We start from the raw sequence: 18,406 nt of genomic DNA on the forward strand, positions 1-18,406 counted from the left end.
ACAGACAGGCAATGATAGGGCAGCATTTGCCTTCAGTAATAAAATACGGGTAATGCACAGCCTAAAATAACTAAAAGAATTTCCTACATGAGTTGACAATGTTGAAAAAAAAAGCGACCTTCTTTTAGTATGATTTGTTTGAAAGCCAAAAAGATCTCAATCAACCATCATTTATCAGGGTGTAATTTTAGAGCACAATTGTTTGTCAAATTCTCTTCAAGCACCAGGAAGGATGAAAATTCTTAATAACCACACGCCTTTCATCTGCTCAGAATTCATTCCTCTTGCTCACCTAGGCTTTTATTCTCCAAACGTCCCCCCATGGATCTCTACAACATAATACGGAATATGATACACACACGGAGAGAAGGGTACAAAACTGGAGAAAAGAGAACTCCAGGCTAAACTTTTAGAAGGAAAGGAAAATCAAACCTCCTTTGATGTTGGAACAAAAACAAAAGCTCTGTAGGATATGTTCTGAAAGTAGGTTCACCATAAATCTATACAGAGACATCTTTTTCCATTCTGCTGTCTTCCACTTGTCTTGTTTTATTATTCTTTTATGCTTTTTAGCACTTCTCTTCCAGCCACCTCTCCTCACATATTATTCCTATGACAATGCTATGCTTTTGTGGCCCAGTGAACTAACCAAGCATATGAACACCCATTGTTGTCAGTGCACAGCCTACAGTGCACGCTTAAAATGAGCAGACTACATGATAATTATCTCTCCTTTTTTGTTTTATTCATAACGGTCAAACAGACAAGTGAATTTATGGCTGAAATTCACAATGTCCCTTTTTCAGGATTTTGTTTATTTTTTTAAAGAGCATGGCGCATGCTTTTTTTTTTTTTTTTTTTTTTTTGCAAGCCACAAGAATTTGAGCGAAAACAAAACGCCTGTCGGGGCTAGCGAACGCGAGGCATGCGGATTCTGGCATGGGCTGAGAAAAGTCATAAAAATATTTTCCTTTTTATTTAATGTCATCCATAATTCATTGCCAGGAAAAGCTAATCAATAGCACCTTAATGAAAACTGGGGCCATATTTTATTTTGCCGCAGAGAAGGGCCCGGATCAGCATTTGTTGCCTTGTTGTGCACTGCATGTTGTCCTGGGGCTGTTCCACAGATGTGCATCACACTTGCAGATACCTTAAATATTTGCAGAATTGCTTTATTAACACGCCAAGGCATGGGAGTCAGATTTCCTATTGACAGCAAACCAAAAAAGAAAAGAAACAAACAAAAAAAAAGATAGAAGTGTGTCTACATTTCATTATTCTTACTGAAATAGGGGCACAGTTACATCGCGTGAGAGAGAGGTTAAAATGCATGGAAAGGTTATAACTACCACTGGATAATAAAAATGTATCAACCGTAAATCTCTCACTACTGTCCCACATAGGAAAAGTCCTTTTCAATATGTTACAAACTATTCATATCAAATTACATCTCAAGAAAAATGAATAAGTAAATAAATTAACGTTCCGCATTCCTCTGTAGTGGTCCCAATTATCAGTGCAATTATCACAACAATAATGGCACGTACAGTAGGTTGATCAATACAGAGCAAATAAGCAGAACATGCTTTAATTTGCCAAAGGGGCTGGAATGAATGACACAAGAGGAGAGACAGTTAAACTGTGGTACTCATTGTCTCCAGTTCTATTCAACTTCCAATACGTTTGACAATCCCTTAAAAATTATGCGGGGAAAGGTCACTTTACATGAACCAAAAGCCATTTCAACAAACTGCTCTTGACCTTCTAGAACTTTCCACTCAATTAATCAAACCGTAACTTTTCATAACATATCGGCTCATTTCTCAAGCCAAACCAAATGAGACGGTGTGTCCTTATTCCTTAACATCTGTCAAGATGTACTGGCTACAACATCAACAAACTCAAAGTATTTACAAAAAAAAAAAAAAAGCACTACCTTCTCAAGCAGAGACGTCTAAACAGCAGTTATTCATCAAAGAAGAAACTAATAACTGAAAGGTCAAGTCATAAAAAGACAATATCTCTCTCTGAAGCGGTGTGCATAAGTCAGTTTAAATCTACTGATGTGTGAGGGATACATTCAGTGAAAATCCCTCTGAGCAATTAAAGTTCTCTAAACACAAGGACCTGTAAAAATCTAGAGGACTAGGGGAAAAAAGCACTAGCATTCTACTATACTACTACATATATACAATCTAATACCTTAAAACTAATACCTCCAGTAGCTAAGTGCATGAAATAGACTTCTGTATCACACCAAGGATATTATGCTTCACTTTTTATCTTAAAGACTTGCATTGAGCTCAAAACCAACGAGCAATAGCATTAGTCGTCTTAAGACGACGGCAACACCAAAGCAAATCTGTGAATTTTCCTAAGTTTGTACATTGCAAGTTTGTATATTCTTCCATCGTATGTTTATTCATTTAACCGGTTCCAATCATTGGCCATCATTTGGAGCGGTGTCTCTCTTTGAACTGAGTAACCCTTTCATGCGGGATGGGCCCTGCGGAGAACTGTCCGACAGCTTCGTGTCATTTGCATAGATTTGCATTGTCAGCTTGCAGTGAAGGAGGAGAACACTGACGAGTGTGTGACTGGGCCGTGAGGCTGGGAGGGCTGACATCCTCTCCCACATGTCAGCCTGATCTGAGACACACACACACACACACACACCTCCCCTACTACACAGCAGTACCGAGTAACGGCCTCAGCCTAGCCCAACCCAGTACTGCGCCGTACACACAGTCAAACCACATTACACCTCTTTTTTATGTGAATAAACAGATGTCTAAGTGGGTTATGAGTGAGAGAGGGAGAGAGAGTCCATGCTTTCTTGGGCCTGTGAAAATCCTGGTTAATTATAAACAAGGTTTATGTTCAGGGAACGCTTCTATAAAATCATAAAAACAAATGATGAGACAACAAACCGTTTCCTTGTGACGGCAGAATAGAAGAATTATTGTACGGTTTGACTTTGTTCTCTTCTCTAACAGTTTAACCAAAGAAATATAATATTTTGCACTTTGTTTCAATTTGTTTTTCATTTCTGGACTGAGTAGGTTATTGAGTTAGATACCAGCTCTTACTAAAAAGTTTCTATGTTTTGTGTCACTACAGCATGGGACTGATTCTGGCAAAAATCTTGCCCATCTTCTCATGTCTGAACATACAATTTCATACTTCCCAAGTACTAATCTCTGTAGTCCTTTTTTTATTTTTATTTTTTTCAAATCTACCCCATCAAAATCATTTTCTACGTTTACCATTCATTATAAACTCAAAAACAAATAAATTTAAAAAAAAAAAATCAACAACAAAAACACAAAGCAACATGGCTCACATCCTACACAAGTCTCTGCCTCGTTTAAAACTCTCTCTGAAGAATCATTGTTCTGTGGTAGCAAAATGTCTATTGGGCAACAACTGTAACTCAAACCAAAATTGTACAATGAATACCCTTTTTTTGCCAACCCACATACTGAGGCTTAGCTGTGGCCACTCTGGCTGCGCAGTAAGCGACAGTGTATGGGAGTGGTTTTGGGGTGTGTCTGAGCGTAGGCAAAGTTTGGTACCATGCTAGCCCTTCGACATAGCACCAGAAGCAGCATTGTGTTCACACTGATCCCTCGGGCCATTTGTTTGTAGCACTTCCCTGGTCCAGAGCGGCATACATAATGCAGGAATGAAAATGTTAACAGTGGCAAATAAAATCAGCAAGGTGCCCCCACAAATCAGGGCAGTTTAGGAGCACGTTTAATCATCCATGCGTTTGGGGAGGCGCAGCAATTTATTGTGGCATTTCCAGGAAGATCAGGACCTCATTCTTCCAAAGCCTTCCATGGTCCCTCTTCTATGCTTGCCACCCTCCCCACCCAAACCCCCCCCCCACCCGCCCTGAGCCTGACACGCAATGTGAGAAATAGCCACTGTTCAACATGGGACATACGCTGATGTTAAAGACGTGCCAGTGAGTGTGCCCAGATACACCTTAAGGGCTGAACTTCAGTTATTTATCAGTTACTCCGACATTTAGACAATACAATAGCTAAACGCTCTTCTGTAGGATCGTAGTAAAATGAATAAAATCTGAAAAATAAAAATGCCACGCAAATAAAATTGGAACGACTGCACGGCGACAACAGTGATATGATAAAGACTTTGCATTTCCAGAGCACGGTGGAACTGGATGACAAACATGTTGCCGTACCATATGGCGGTGTCAGGAAAATAAATAATTTAAAAAATTCATGTGCAGTGCACACCAGCAACCGCAGAAATACCAACACAGAGCTCCCCGTACTTAACCCTGCTAATCAGGACCTGAGGGGCTGTTTGAGGAGAGAGTGAGTCGAGAGAGAGAGAGAGAGAGAGAGAGAGAGAGAAAGAGAGAGAGAGATACACCATCTCTGGTCTAACCGAATTGAGGAGTACTTTGGCATTTATAGGAGAGGGGCTGGCAAATGTCTGTGAAGGTAAGGACAGTGTCACTCTCTGTGATACAATCTCCAGTGCCTTTCAGCACTTCCTGAGTTCCAGACTAACTAATCGAATGAACTGAGCTGAGACCTAACCAAGCTTTTAGCCCAGCGTCCACAAGGCCCCCTCCCCTCCCTGACATCCTGCTGCTTTTCGTCCCACCCCTCAACCCTGAACACCCCACCCCCCCACCCCCCCGAGATATGCTGTGTGTGATTTGAGTCATTATTGTGCGAGTCTTTAGATTGAAAAACACACACACACACACACACAAGCTGGTGGCAAGGTTACAGTGAGACAGACGAAGGGACACTCATATTCTGCTAAGCCGGCGAAAAACTTGCAGAGGGCTGAGAGAGATGGAGGAGAGGGACTGAGCGCTGACACGGCAGCAGTCACGTCAGGCCGGCGTGAGGAGTGATGCGGCTGGACAGCACCGGCACACTGGGGCCGCTGTGGGTTCACAGTGCCAGAGCGGAACGACAACTAGCCCTATAGCTCCTCACATCCAATTAACACAACAACACCAAAAAAAAAGGGAGAGAAGAAAGAAAACAGGCAAGCAGGCAGTGATTACTGATGATAATAGACAAACAGCGTTGTTTGATAAAGGGTCCAGTGACTGGTACATTGGTACCAACTAATTGAAGAGAAAAGGTACGTGTGAAACGAGATTTTTACAAATAGATACCCCTCAAATAACATGAGCTAAATGGCTGATAGACACTGCGTGACAAGAGGGTGTTTATCCAATGATTTTAACTCCTAACCGGGAGCAGTGATCATATAGATGCAGTTTTCTGAAAGTCAGATCAACAACTAAGAAAACGAAAAGGATCCTCCTATGAAACTGCGAGGAACTAAAGTCAATAAACTGTAAACGGAACAACATAAAGCTCCATAAGAGCTCTAACAGGCTTGTTTCTTCTGTTATAGCGCAGCCTGTAAAAAATTTTTTCTATTTCTTTTCAAATCACAGGCTTTAGCGATTTGGCGAATATACCACGCAAACCCAGACGTCCCGTTTCCATTATTATGTCATTATGTCTGCTATTTTTAGAAGGCGCAGTTTTGTTTGACTTTTTAATAAAAACAAATTAGTGACTTGCCTTACGTGACCATCAAATCAGCTACACTGCGTCTTGGCAGTGAAGAGGGCCTGACTGAACATCTGGAGGAGAGAGTTTAATGCTCCTACTCAACTCAAAGCCTCCAGCTGACAATCCCAGACCCTTTGTCAGTACAGCTAACTACCCACAATTAGTTTTAATCTTGCTAAAAATGTGATTTTTTTTTTTTTTTTGCTTTGTTTTGTTTTTTTTGAGGCAACAGTTTAACATCTCATATTTTAATGGCACGCATAATAACATGTTTTGAAGGAGCGGAATGAACACACAGAAATAGTGATACTGAAAAAGTCGAAGAGCTCGGTCTTCGCTTGTTTATAACCGTCTTGATTCAACTCAAAACACGCGTACGAATTTTTTGAGTTTTTATTGCTTTGCGTGGTAGAGTACCGGCCACAATTCTCGCCTGTCATTTCAGACAGGCATCTGACATGAATCTTTGTTATACACACTAAACGTTAAGTACCGCAGATATGATTCTTACCTCGAAAAACAGGCAGTTTGGGCTCGGACGTGTTGATGTGAGAGCCATGAAAACTCCATGGCGACACTTAAAGTTTTGTTACGGAGGACATATATCTTAACCACATCTCACCAATCTAAAATAGTGCTCCATTCAATTAAAGTGATTTCACACTGGCAATCATAATAACATACTCCTGCTCACCATAAACACATAAACAGTCATTTCCAAACTTACTCATCACTCATAGCTAGCATTGCCACAAAAAATTTAAAGCATTTAACAGTAAAAAGATAAGGGGCACTTTGGAAGATGTTAAAAGTACTATGATGATGTAGTGTAGGCCATCATATTGATTGGCTCACTGATGGGTCCCATCTCTCTCAGGTCTCTCTCGCCCCTGCGTCCCGTGACTTATAAAATCACTGGCTTTTAAACAATGCTTAGATGTTTACCGAGCGCATCAGGACAGGCGAGGCAAAAATAAATAAATAAATAAAAAAGGTGCCCCAAGTTGTTCCACATCCATTGTAAATCATGCCCGTTTTATTGCCTCTAATAAGTTGATGCAAGGCCATTTTTCTTGCTGCCCATCGTTCAAACATTTAAGGCATATTTACAAGGAACTTGTTAAAATATTTAATAATATTTAGTGGCAATTTCAGAGCAGCCTGTCAGCGCAGGATTTATGTCCTTTAAGTGTTTAAAAAGGGGATGACATGAATAACAAACTGTCAAAATTGCCTCATTTGCATAGACAGGCCATAACTCTGATGTCTTGCGTTTAAAAAAAAAAGAGGTTTTTAACAAAACGAGCCATAAAGGTAGCGCTCAGCATGAGTGATGGCAAAGACTCCTCGACAAAGTCACCAAAAACACGGGCCGACTCGCAGCTACAGATGCTGTGGAGATCATGTCAGCTAATAAAGAGACATATATCCTCCAGCCTGACTTATTTATCCCACAAGGATGAGCACAAGATGGAACATCTCCTATAGGGGGGTTTAATTAATTGTGATAAAAGGCTAATTCTGCAACGCAGCGCCGAGACTATGCCAAACGATTGCTTTTGCCGCAAATCATCCACACCATCAAATACTTTATCCATAATTTTCTCGTGTAAACTCCTCGCTACGTGAGGCATTTGTCGACTAGGTTTGATCCTGTCTAACCGTTACACGAATCAAAGCATGTTCTGTGACTGATTAAGACTCCTCTCTCAGACTCGAGCCCTAAAGTCGCGACAAAGCCACGTTCCTCGGGCCTGACCAGCCAAAGATGTTTCGGCTGGGTTCCATGCGGTCACGCTCTGGGCAAAATGAGTTTAAAGTCGAGCCTTTTGACCTGGACGTGGCCTGGCTCTCACGGAGGGAGAAGGGCTCCGTTGACACTGATTGCAGGGCTATGAGTGGTCTCTCCCTTGTGTCCTCTCAGCGAAACTCTAATTAATAGCCTATTCATCTTCTCAGATCTGAGCCTGCACACGCTGTAATATATGGTTAGTTTGGCAAGCAAGCTATTAAAGTGTAATAACCAAGTACTGGTACTCGATTTGGGAGAGTAGCACCTTCTTACCATGGAGGGGAAACAATTAATTTATTTGATGATCCTCTCGTAACCACTAGCCTGCCCGGATCCTTCAGAGTGGGGTGCGTAGAATCACCCTGGGCTGCGTATGGTCCTCAGACGGGCAGAGAGCCTGAAACGTCTCTCCTGATGGCACAGTTACATAACCTGCTTCTAATCCATACTGTCACCCCCGTGCCTCTCCAAACACCGAAAAAAATATTGCTCCCGGTGTCTGCTTCCAGGACAAAGGGGCCATTACATCAGAACCCAACTCCTCTCCAATTACACTCCCACCTTTACCTCCTCAAGGCTCCCCACGAAAACTGACGGATTACGGCAGTGCACCATATAACCATACACAGGATCCTTGAACTGCAGCACAGAACTGAAAGTTGTCCATTAAGATGCAGTGTAAAACACACCTTAAGGGAACATTAAGCTGTGGTGTCAGGCTTGATGTGAATAAACACTGGGATCTCGAGAACAATTCCCTCCATTTGGCTTGCGTAAGACAATTTGACCAGGCAGGTGAGGAGCGGTGCCAAGAGGGTCACATGGTGCCTTGTTCTCAGACCATTTCCATCTCAGGAAGGTAAATATCCTGGAGGTATTACTGAGGGTGTGGCCTTTATGCGAGCTATCGTGCAACACAGACAATTATTTTAGAATCACTCTGCAAAATATCCCGTCTTAGCAGGGATCCCGAAAGCCAGATGAAACTGGCTGCACACCAAGTATGTCAGCTAACGAAAACACAAATGTTGACCTAGCAGTCACATCGTTTTTTAACACAGCAATTTAAAACAGCTATTCTGTGTCCCTTGCATTAAGAATTCAAGACTCTAAATGCTGTCTTTTCTTTTCTTTTTTCTTTTTTTTTTTATGGAACAGGAACAGAATGAGCGATCGCTTGAGTACTCATTGTGTCACCTTTACATTTTGACTACCAACCATGACAGCTTTTTTCTAACAATTTATTATGGGAAGAAAACAAAAGAAAAAAATGTGTGCATAATAATTGGTTTGGTATTTCATGATTATAGAAAAATGTAGAAATTTAGAAGACTGAAGACTTAGCTTAGGCCCTGCCTCTCACGCAAAACCTTTTAAATCCATTATTCTGTTTTTTTTTTCTCGAACTAATAACGTTTTTGTCTCTACAGCTTAAGACACTAATTGACTAGTTTTTTTGGAGGATAGCCCAGATGGAAAAATAAGTAGCCCTTAAAGACCCAACTCCCTCCTCTTCCCACTGCTTTAAGTCCCTAATTAATTAAACTTTCACCAAGTCAGGGATTTTTATTAAAAAAGATAAAGTCTACTGCCCCTAAAACAGAGCTTCACTATTGTTTAAGACGGCAAGAGAGAGAAAAAAAACATATTTCCATGAATAAAAAGAGACTCTTTTTAATGCCATCATTTCTAGTCTAGGGATTGGAACACCTCAAAACACACTAATTAGATGAAAGTCTCTTGGCAAGTATTTAAAACTGTTCATCCTAAGTGTGTGTGTGTGTGTGTGTGTCTTTCAAACTTTTCTTAGTTTTCTTTTTTCTCTGCATGTGTTTAGTCCAATGGGCTGTTAGCACAAAGCCCTGAATGACATGACTTCTGTGAATCTTGAATCTGCATGGCAGAGTCCTGTGAGTCGCCGTTAAATTTAGAAGTGTGTGTTCCAGGACTTATCAGAACAACATGATCAGTCATCCACTTAATCAATCCATTATTTACACTGCCCTATTAGTCAAAGAGTAATATTTGCCAATCAATGCCAGGTGTCCAAAGTTGTTGACAAAGGTTCTGGTGACATCACACATTAGACCCTGTCTAATAGGCCGTAAAGAAAGCTGGTGAGGTTTTGTCGAACATTAGGAAAAGAAGCAAGAATCGCAGGCAAAGAGCAGGTACTATTAACCAACCACCGCCACCTTGTGTGTCAGCCAATCATTATGTTAGGAAGTGTGGGTGGCGCAGTCAAAAAATCAACTACACATTTTTAAGTGAAGCCAAAACACGTGTCCTTCTGGTCCGCTTCCATACATACGGCATAACACTATCACAAGCACCAAAATAGACCAGCGAAAGAGCAAGCTGACCTGAGGAGTGTTTGGAATGTGGATTTAAGAGAGAGTGACAGTAGAGGCTGTTTCTGAGTACTAAACCCACCAATAAAACTGGCCACTTACTCTCTGAAGTGTAAAAGCAATGAGGCATTCTAAAACGATATCGGTAAATACATCATGACACAAGCCTAACCTCACCGATACCTTGCACGTATACCAGTCCTAACCACATATTTATTCCATTTGTATTTTTTTTTTTTTACCATATCTTTTTTCACTTATTATCTTAATGAACAGGTTGCTATGTTGACAAAATGAAGTTCCCAACCCAGTTACACCTCCACCCAAGTTAAATACAGAGAAATATTGAGGTGTGGTGGCAAAATAAACACCAAAAATGTATTTGTTCATTTTTTTTTTTTCAATTTTCCCCATAATGAAAAGATCACATGCTGGTGTATAATTACAACTGGCATTCTGCTAGGCCCGCAGCTGAGGCCTAGACGCAGTCACACACTGCCACAGATACATATTGTGTGTTTCAACAAAACCGCAAATGCTGTATAACAATTACACACGACAATACTAATCAATTTTGTTGGTTCAAATAACAGATTAAGTATGGGGTGTACCATATGAACCTTGAGGAGATCCAAAGCACCTTAAGAATAACGGTAACCAGCATATCTCAAGATCTCCTACACATGTTAACAATGAAGTCTTAAATATATTAGGGAGAAGGCTTCTAAATCCAAGGGCAACCTTGAATTCGTTTGATTTCACAACCCATTTCGATTACTGTGTAAACATCACACCAACTATACTGTACACCAGAAATGTTTATCTCACACTCCTGGCCCCATTGGTCTTAGCATCTTGAATTCCAGTATAACTCTTTAGAGCCCAGTAAGAATGGTTGGTATCACTCCTCTTGTTGTCATATAGGCATGTATGTGGGTTTTTATCAGGGTTGGACCATCATTACAGAAACCACGTGAAAATGGGGAGAAAAGTGAGAGACAGCAGAGCATAAAGCAAGAGAAAGAGAGGGAGAGAGAGAGAGAGAGAGAGAGAGAGAGAGAGGGAGAGAGAGAAAGAGAAGGAGAGAGAGAGGGAGGGAGAGAGAGAGAGAGAGAGAGAGAGAGAACACAAAGGAAAATGAGAGAAAGTGATGCTCTTGAAAGCAGAGACTTAAAACTCAGTTCATGAGAATATCCCATTCTAGTCATTCTGCCTGATAAACAACTCAAGCCTGTTTTGTAATTTTTCCGTCAGTTATCTGTTTTCTGCTAACGAGATGTCACTAATATGTTCTGGAATGTTGGGTGAACAGACAATTTGATTGGCTACAAGGAACTTAATGATGTATACCAAATGTGTGAGGACAGCTTCTTAGCATAGAATTCTGTTTTGTGAACAAATATATTTGTTGACATGGTTTTCTAGTAGAGTTTGCAGTTTCAGGCATGCTTTAATCTCAAATTAGGAGTGATGAAACGCATCCAAGGTGCCACATCCTTTTACCAATCTAACAGGCTTGTGTTTGTTAGACTGTACATTTTTCAACAATTACTTAAATTGTTAAGACATCCAGAAAAACACATTCACACACACACACGCACAAACACACACACACACACACACACACACACACATACACTCACACACACAGAATAGAGAGAACATAATTGAAAGAAAAAAATTCTTGTCTTGCATCTACAAAAACAAGCTTGATTGTATACCTGTGTTCCTTTTAACTCATTAAAACTGCAAAATCAAATGCTGTAAGTTGTCTGCTTACTAAACAGCATAAGACAATTGTGATGTGAATTTTGTTTTTGTTTTTTTGGTTTTTTTTTGTTTTGTTGTTGTTTTTGTTTTTTCTTTCCTCCCTCTCTCTCCAAACAGCATCTTATTCTGACTTAATTTGCGCCACTGTGTCTTTCTGAGAGCAGTCTGCAGTCATCTTTAAACAGCTCCATTTAAAATGCAATTTGATTAGCTGCCAAATTGCTACCAAGTCTTTGCCACCGCAGCAGTGGGATAGGGTAAAAATTTAATTAGCATTTGTACATAAAAGAGAGGTCTTTGTCACATTTTGTATAATGCATCCCGGAATGACCACAATGTTCAAAGCTCCTCTGCTCCCGTGATTTCAAGCTAATCGATCAGAGGGGAGTTGGCATGACGAAAAAAAAAAAAAAGAAAAGAAAAAGAAAAAAAACCTGCTATGGGAGGACTTCAGTGGCCCTACAAACCCCAAGGATTTGGCATGTTTAAATAATCCAAAACTTTTCTTTAATCACAGTTTAGAAAATTGGCTGGGACCTGCAGCAGCAGACAGCTGCTCTGCCCCATAGCCAGTAACGAGATTCGCTAAGGGTTTTCCCCTTAAAATATTTACACTGTCCCATGGCACGGCAATACTGTCCTAGAATAAGGAGATAAGAGCCAAGGAGGTGTGCTGAAATTCTCCTAATCAATTTGCTAATTACTGGAGCGGCTATAGGAGACGAGAGGAATCCCTTCTGGCAAAGCTGTATTCTAATAAATGCTGAAAAATTTATTTACTCAGTGAGCCAAGTGGAATTCTGAGGCGGATTTACTGTAAAAAGCTGATTGAGACAAGCGGCAAAGCGACGCAACCTTTTGAGGTGTTTTTTCAAGGCTGAAACTGACATGGGCAAAAGAATACCTGTGTGAGAAGAGCCCATCCTAACAGTGGGGTTTTGTCTTAAAGATTTACTGGTTAATCTGCGGTGGATCATAAAATTATTACAAACCACTAAAATCATACACAGGATCACAAAGATAAACCCACACAGATAAGTAAGCAAAGATGAACAAACTCGGCAGATAAAAAAGAAGAAAAGGCGGAAGAGAAGAGATTTGAACAGAACGAGAGCCGGAAAGAAAGGAGAGAGAACTGCAGGTAAATGACAGTAAAGTTGCGGGATGCTCTGTTTTCCGCATTCGGCGTCTCGGCACACCAATGCAGAGGAAGACTCGCTGGCATGCTCGTTGGCTTGGCACCTCCAACAACACTCGGCAAGAGGAGCACCCCCTCCCGGCTTCCCCCCAAAGGCCAACCACAACGCTGTGGCTGTCACTGGATGCAGGCCACATGCTCCTGAAGGTTAGAAGCCCAACCTGCTGCCTTCTTCTTGGTCAGCCAAGCTCTGACTGCACAGCCTTGCCTGACCTAGACCCCTGGCCTTTGACCCCTTGCCCTGACTGTCAAACCACACCGTATGCCAGATACTGCCACTGCACGCATTAACATAAACTAAAACAACACTCATCGCACAAACACTTTAGCGCAGTTTCCAGGACAGAGACTAAACCTTGTCACTGACTATATATTTCACCATTGAAAATTCTTCTTTTTTCTTCTTTTTTTTATCCTACCAGAGCCTTAGTCTGTTTAAAAAAAAAAACAGACCAGGAGAACTTAAATTAAATCACACACACACAGAAACAAGAGAAAGCCTTTTTCTTTCAGACCAGTCCGCTGTAGTGCTTGAAGTAAAGAGAGTAACAGAGAGAGACTAATGTTTTAGTAGTTGCCTAATGCATGGTACATCAGGAGTATCCCTTCTCTGCCTGTTGTTTCAGCATGTCTCGTCTCCACTCCTGTGTCTATACTGAGTGAAATGAATGATGGGTTTGTGCTGGGTTTTAGAAGCTGCAGGTTGTTGAAACCAGCACCAGACAGGGGGGCTTTCTCACGAGCACAGCTCTGTTACATTGTCCCTACTGCCCCTAGTGGACAAGCCCCTCCTGTGGAATCCACTCCAGAGGGGACTCATTCTTGCCCACTCACAACACAGACATATGAAAGAATACTCAAATGAGAGAGGGGGGGGGATAGCTTGGTGATATTTTCAATGTGAGAAATGTTTTGAAACTAAGCTTTGCCTGGTTTTAAATGTATTATCTTTAGGTATTATCTTTAGGAGGCCAGTGATCATTTGTGTGTGTGTGTGTGCGTGTGTGTGTGCGTGTGCGTGTGCGTGTGCGTGTGTGTGTGTGTGTGTGTGTGCGTGCGTGTGTGTGTGTGTGCGTGTGTGTGTGTTTCCAAACACTGCCTACTGTGAGGGGAAAAGTGTTCAGTCTCTAAATCATTTTCTCTGTAAAGCAACTAAAATTAACACTGAAAAATATGTTGTTATAAGCCACTGCCACTCAATTACAGACCTCATTTCAATAAACTTCAACATACAAATAAAAAATCATATCTCTAATAAATGTTGACTCCATTAGAGAGGGTAGACTGCTTACAGTTGTCAGGTTCTCAGTACTTTCATTTGGTTTGTTAATTAGATATGAGAGAATAGAAGCCCTAAAATCTCCCTGATTTCACTGCTTCTTTGCACTTATTTCAGTTATATATTTAACTACCATACATAACACAGAAATAGGCAATTAAGCAAGATCACAAACAACTTGTTTAGTAGACAGAAGTGCACATGAATCAAAGCCTGAACAAACCCGTTGGGTATTTAAACAAAAACAACAAAAAGAAAAAAAAAAAAAAAGAAACCTGTTGCTGTGACATTTTGTTCCTCTCACCTCAACGCACGCCAGTCACAATGGACTGCTTTGTGGAGGTTCTGTGTTCCGATCACCATGGCGATAGCTCTCAACCTCCCAGGTTTCCCCAAGGGGGGCAAAAGGAGCAGGTTGCCATCCAAACCCCAATAAGCTCACAAGTGGGTGGAGACCAGAGAGAGAGGGAGAGAGAGAAAGAAAAAAAAAACTACAGGAAAGATGCTTCAACAGGCTCACTGGACTGATGTAATATCACCAACGAGCGCGGAGCGAGTTTCTCGTCCCATGGGGTCATCTCAACGCTTTCTCAACATTTTCCATCTCAAAGCATGAAAATAACAGAGCGATAAACACGGGCAATTACAGAGTAAGGCCAGCACGGCGAGAGCCTCTGCATATCGTTCGTAACCTTTGAAAGGGCAGAAAATAGAACAAATGGTCCGAGGGAAGGCTCGGGAACATCTGTTTGAGGGTAAATCATCTTTACGTGACAGAGAGAAGCGCGAATGACATTACTGAGAACAAGACAAAGGGCATCTCTTTCTATGCTAACAAATTTGGTTGTGTTAGCTTTGCTCAGTTGTGTGTAACAGTGCACACTGAGACTTAGACAAACCACAGAAGCCCCTGGATTAACAACCCGTCTCAATCCACAACAAGAAAAAAATCTATACGTTAACTGCGACTACTTTCAGGGTGTCGGAAGCAGTGAACTAACTTTTTAAAGAATTTAAATTATACAGATTTTTTTCAGGAAAGTGAGTTTAAAAAATTATAAGAAAAAAAATGTATGGGGGGGGGGGGGGGGGGGCACTGTATATTATTAGGGGTTGAACTGAAGAAAAAATTTGTTACCCTCAACATTTCTTTACGTTAATATAGGCTAATCCCACCCAGCCAGTTACAAGAGTGTGATCTTAAACAGCAACACAATTTAACCAGCAACACAAGTTAAAGACAGCTTTGCCCAAGCAATCACTTAATCTCTTTCCTACTGTAACAAATACCCAGCAGCCAACACCTACGCATCACAAACACAACTAAGCATTAACCGCCTGCTCCATGATGGTTTTTTATGTGTCCATTCTCTGACAACACAAACAGTTCCTTTTTAAACGATTGTTTATGTGTTACTGCATTGTCTCAAAGTATAACAAACAAGCACTGGAAGCCATGCCAACTAATTCAAACTGAATGTCTTAACTGATTCTAATTAAGTATGGCTCCTTTAATAGGAAGTGTCATTGTTCCACTATTGCTCCGCATTGTGGTTTATGTTGTGTTCGGTTTAAGGGTTTTAAACTTCCCTCCCCTGTTCGACACCATAACAGGTCCATGGGCCGCTAGCGTCTGTCGACATCCCTGTCATTCCCATTCGAGTTTCATAACTATGCGAAAGCCTCATCTCCTACATACATCTCGGTCCCAGTGCAGTCAGCTGGGAGGAGTGTGCATGTGTCTATGTCCCCACTAACCTTGGCCAGTGTTAGGATTACCTTGCATTTACACTCAATGCTCCTTCTTTCCCTAAGACTTATTAAGAATGATAATGAGCTCGGCAAGGGGCAGCATGTCCCTCTCTCTGTCTTGTTAGCATGCTCTCATCTCCTTCCTTCCTTCCTCTTTGCCTCTCTCTCTCTCTCTCTCTCTCTCTCTCTCCTGCCCCCACTCTCTCCCTCCCCCTCTCTAAACCTCTCTTACTCTTTCTCCCTCTCTCCTGTATTGAAAGGGCCCTGGACAAATTACCAAAAAGGCCATTTTCATCTATGAAGTGAAGGCTTCAATCGATACTTATTTCATGCCTTCAAAATCAACCCTATATTACTGTTGTCTGTGTGATTTGTTTATTTTGCTCTAGAATTTTTGCGCTCTCCCTCCCTCTCTCTCTCTCTCTCTCTCTGTCAAGGGGAAAATGCTCAGCACACAATTCACCTTGAACCCCAATTATATTGGATATCTGAACTGGTTGATCAAGCATGCAAAGAGGACATTTCCTCAACACTAAAATAAAGATAATAACGATGATTAAACAAACATGAGAGCTATCTGGGCTTATATGTCGAGGAGAGTAGATTTTACATTACACACAACAGTGTGAATTTAGATACGAAAACATTGTAACTCACAATTTACAAGGAGGCTGGGTGAGGAAATAACTGCATTCCATCTCCCAAGCTGTCAGACCTAATCAGAAATTATAACTGTACAGTTTTACTTTAAGAGGTTTACGGTTCAAAGCCAAGGTGATAGTACAGAAGAAAATATGAACACCAAAGTAGCAACAGTTGAGTAATGTTTATAGTAAACAGCTGTACATTCCAAAATATCTTTGATTACTATATGTAAATATCTGCAAAAAAAATGTTTATCTCCCAAACCACCATATCATACTTCTTTTTAACTTACATTTTGCATTTTTGCCATTCACAGAAAGCCAAAATGTGTGTCAAAAGCAATGACCTCCTGAGGATTAACTGAAATCCAAAGTTGATCCTAGTGCCACCATAACGTCTTCCACAATCAGATCAACGTGTATTATATTCAGTAATGATAAATATTGCAGGACAAAGGAAGGAAGACAAGGAGGGAGAGGTGAAGTGAGAAAGTGAAGTGAAGTAAGAAAATATGTGACAGATGGACATGGAAGTGCTTCATCAACACTGAGGCAGATGAGCACCTGTAAAGCTGGTCTTGACAGCGTGAGCGGGCTGGCCGTCCAGATGGAAAGACACCTTCGGACGCGAGCCACATGCCGTCGCCGCAGCACAAAGGCACAATACAGCACAGTACAGGCAGCAGGAAATAGGGAGGAGAACCAACATTGCACATAGCATCAAGATCAGCCAGTCTCATCGACACGTCACATTTTAATCAACAATTACATGTGGTGTATTATTAATAACACACACGGAAACACAAAAACAGACACACGCACACACACAGACACACACACACACACACAATTTCTCTAAGAGACCTAAAAACTGTTCTAAAAAAAACTTGAAACAAAAATACCTGAAACATATGATGTATGTGAATATATGTGTGAGATATGTTCTTGTGAACCAAGGTGCAGTGCAAAATGAATGCACATATTTCCAATATTAATGAGACGCATTATAAACAGAAGTGCTGCATCTTGCTTTAACTCCCATTACATTATGGACTACTGAAAGCATAAAGATGCACTCATATCACAAATAACTTAAATCGTTGAGGGGGAGGAAACTGGATACATATCAATGGAACAGTCATATAAGTACAGACAACAAACAAAGCATTTAAGAAACTGCACTTCTAAAAGCCAAGCAAAAAAAAAGAAGAGAAGAAGAAGTTTTGTGTTTACCTTCCTCTCTGATACCGCTGGCATTTTTAATATGTGAGATGGCTTTCCTCGAGTGATTGGTTTAACTGAAGACAGGAGGGGGGGGGGGGGGGGGGGGGGGGGTCGGGGGATGAGAGAAAAAAAGAGGTAATTAATTACTTATGTGAGCCATTGCATGAGAAAGACAATAAACCTGCCTGGTCGCCATGGATATGACATATTTGCTCTGAAAACAACACAATAATTAGCAAAGGAGAAAGATCCGGCGAGAATATGCAAACTCTGGGGTTTAAAGCGCCAGTGATCTTTTCCTGTTCTCTGTTTTCTTCATCAGGATGGCAGTAAACTCTGAACATTCAAACAAAACCAACAGCTACATACATGCATAAGTAAACAATGTTTTAAAGAAGCACAACCAAAGAATGTCTTGATAAAAAGACAGAGCATCTCATTACACATTTAACCATGACATAATTTACATTTAAGATGAAATTCAATGAATTGGTTATTTTACATGAATGATCCTAATTACCATCAGACAATGAAAGCAGTAGGTTGGGTTAAGTGATGAGGGGAAATGTGTCATCTTTATGCTTGATTATTAATGCTGGCATCAAGGCTGTCTAAAACACTTTCATTCGTCCCTTAGTTTATCGTGTGATCCTCTGTTTAGAATGTCATTTTACCACAATACAAAAGTATTTAAAAGACAGTCTTGTGTTTGCTCCTGAGAAAACAGCAGCAGTGGGAAACAGCTACACATGCCACTTGCAAACACCTCTGCAAAGAATCACAAAACTCACCTTATTATAAGTGTAGCCTACCA

Source organism: Chanos chanos, chromosome 3 (assembly GCF_902362185.1).
Source record: "Chanos chanos chromosome 3, fChaCha1.1, whole genome shotgun sequence".
Taxonomy (NCBI): Eukaryota; Metazoa; Chordata; class Actinopteri; order Gonorynchiformes; family Chanidae; genus Chanos; species Chanos chanos.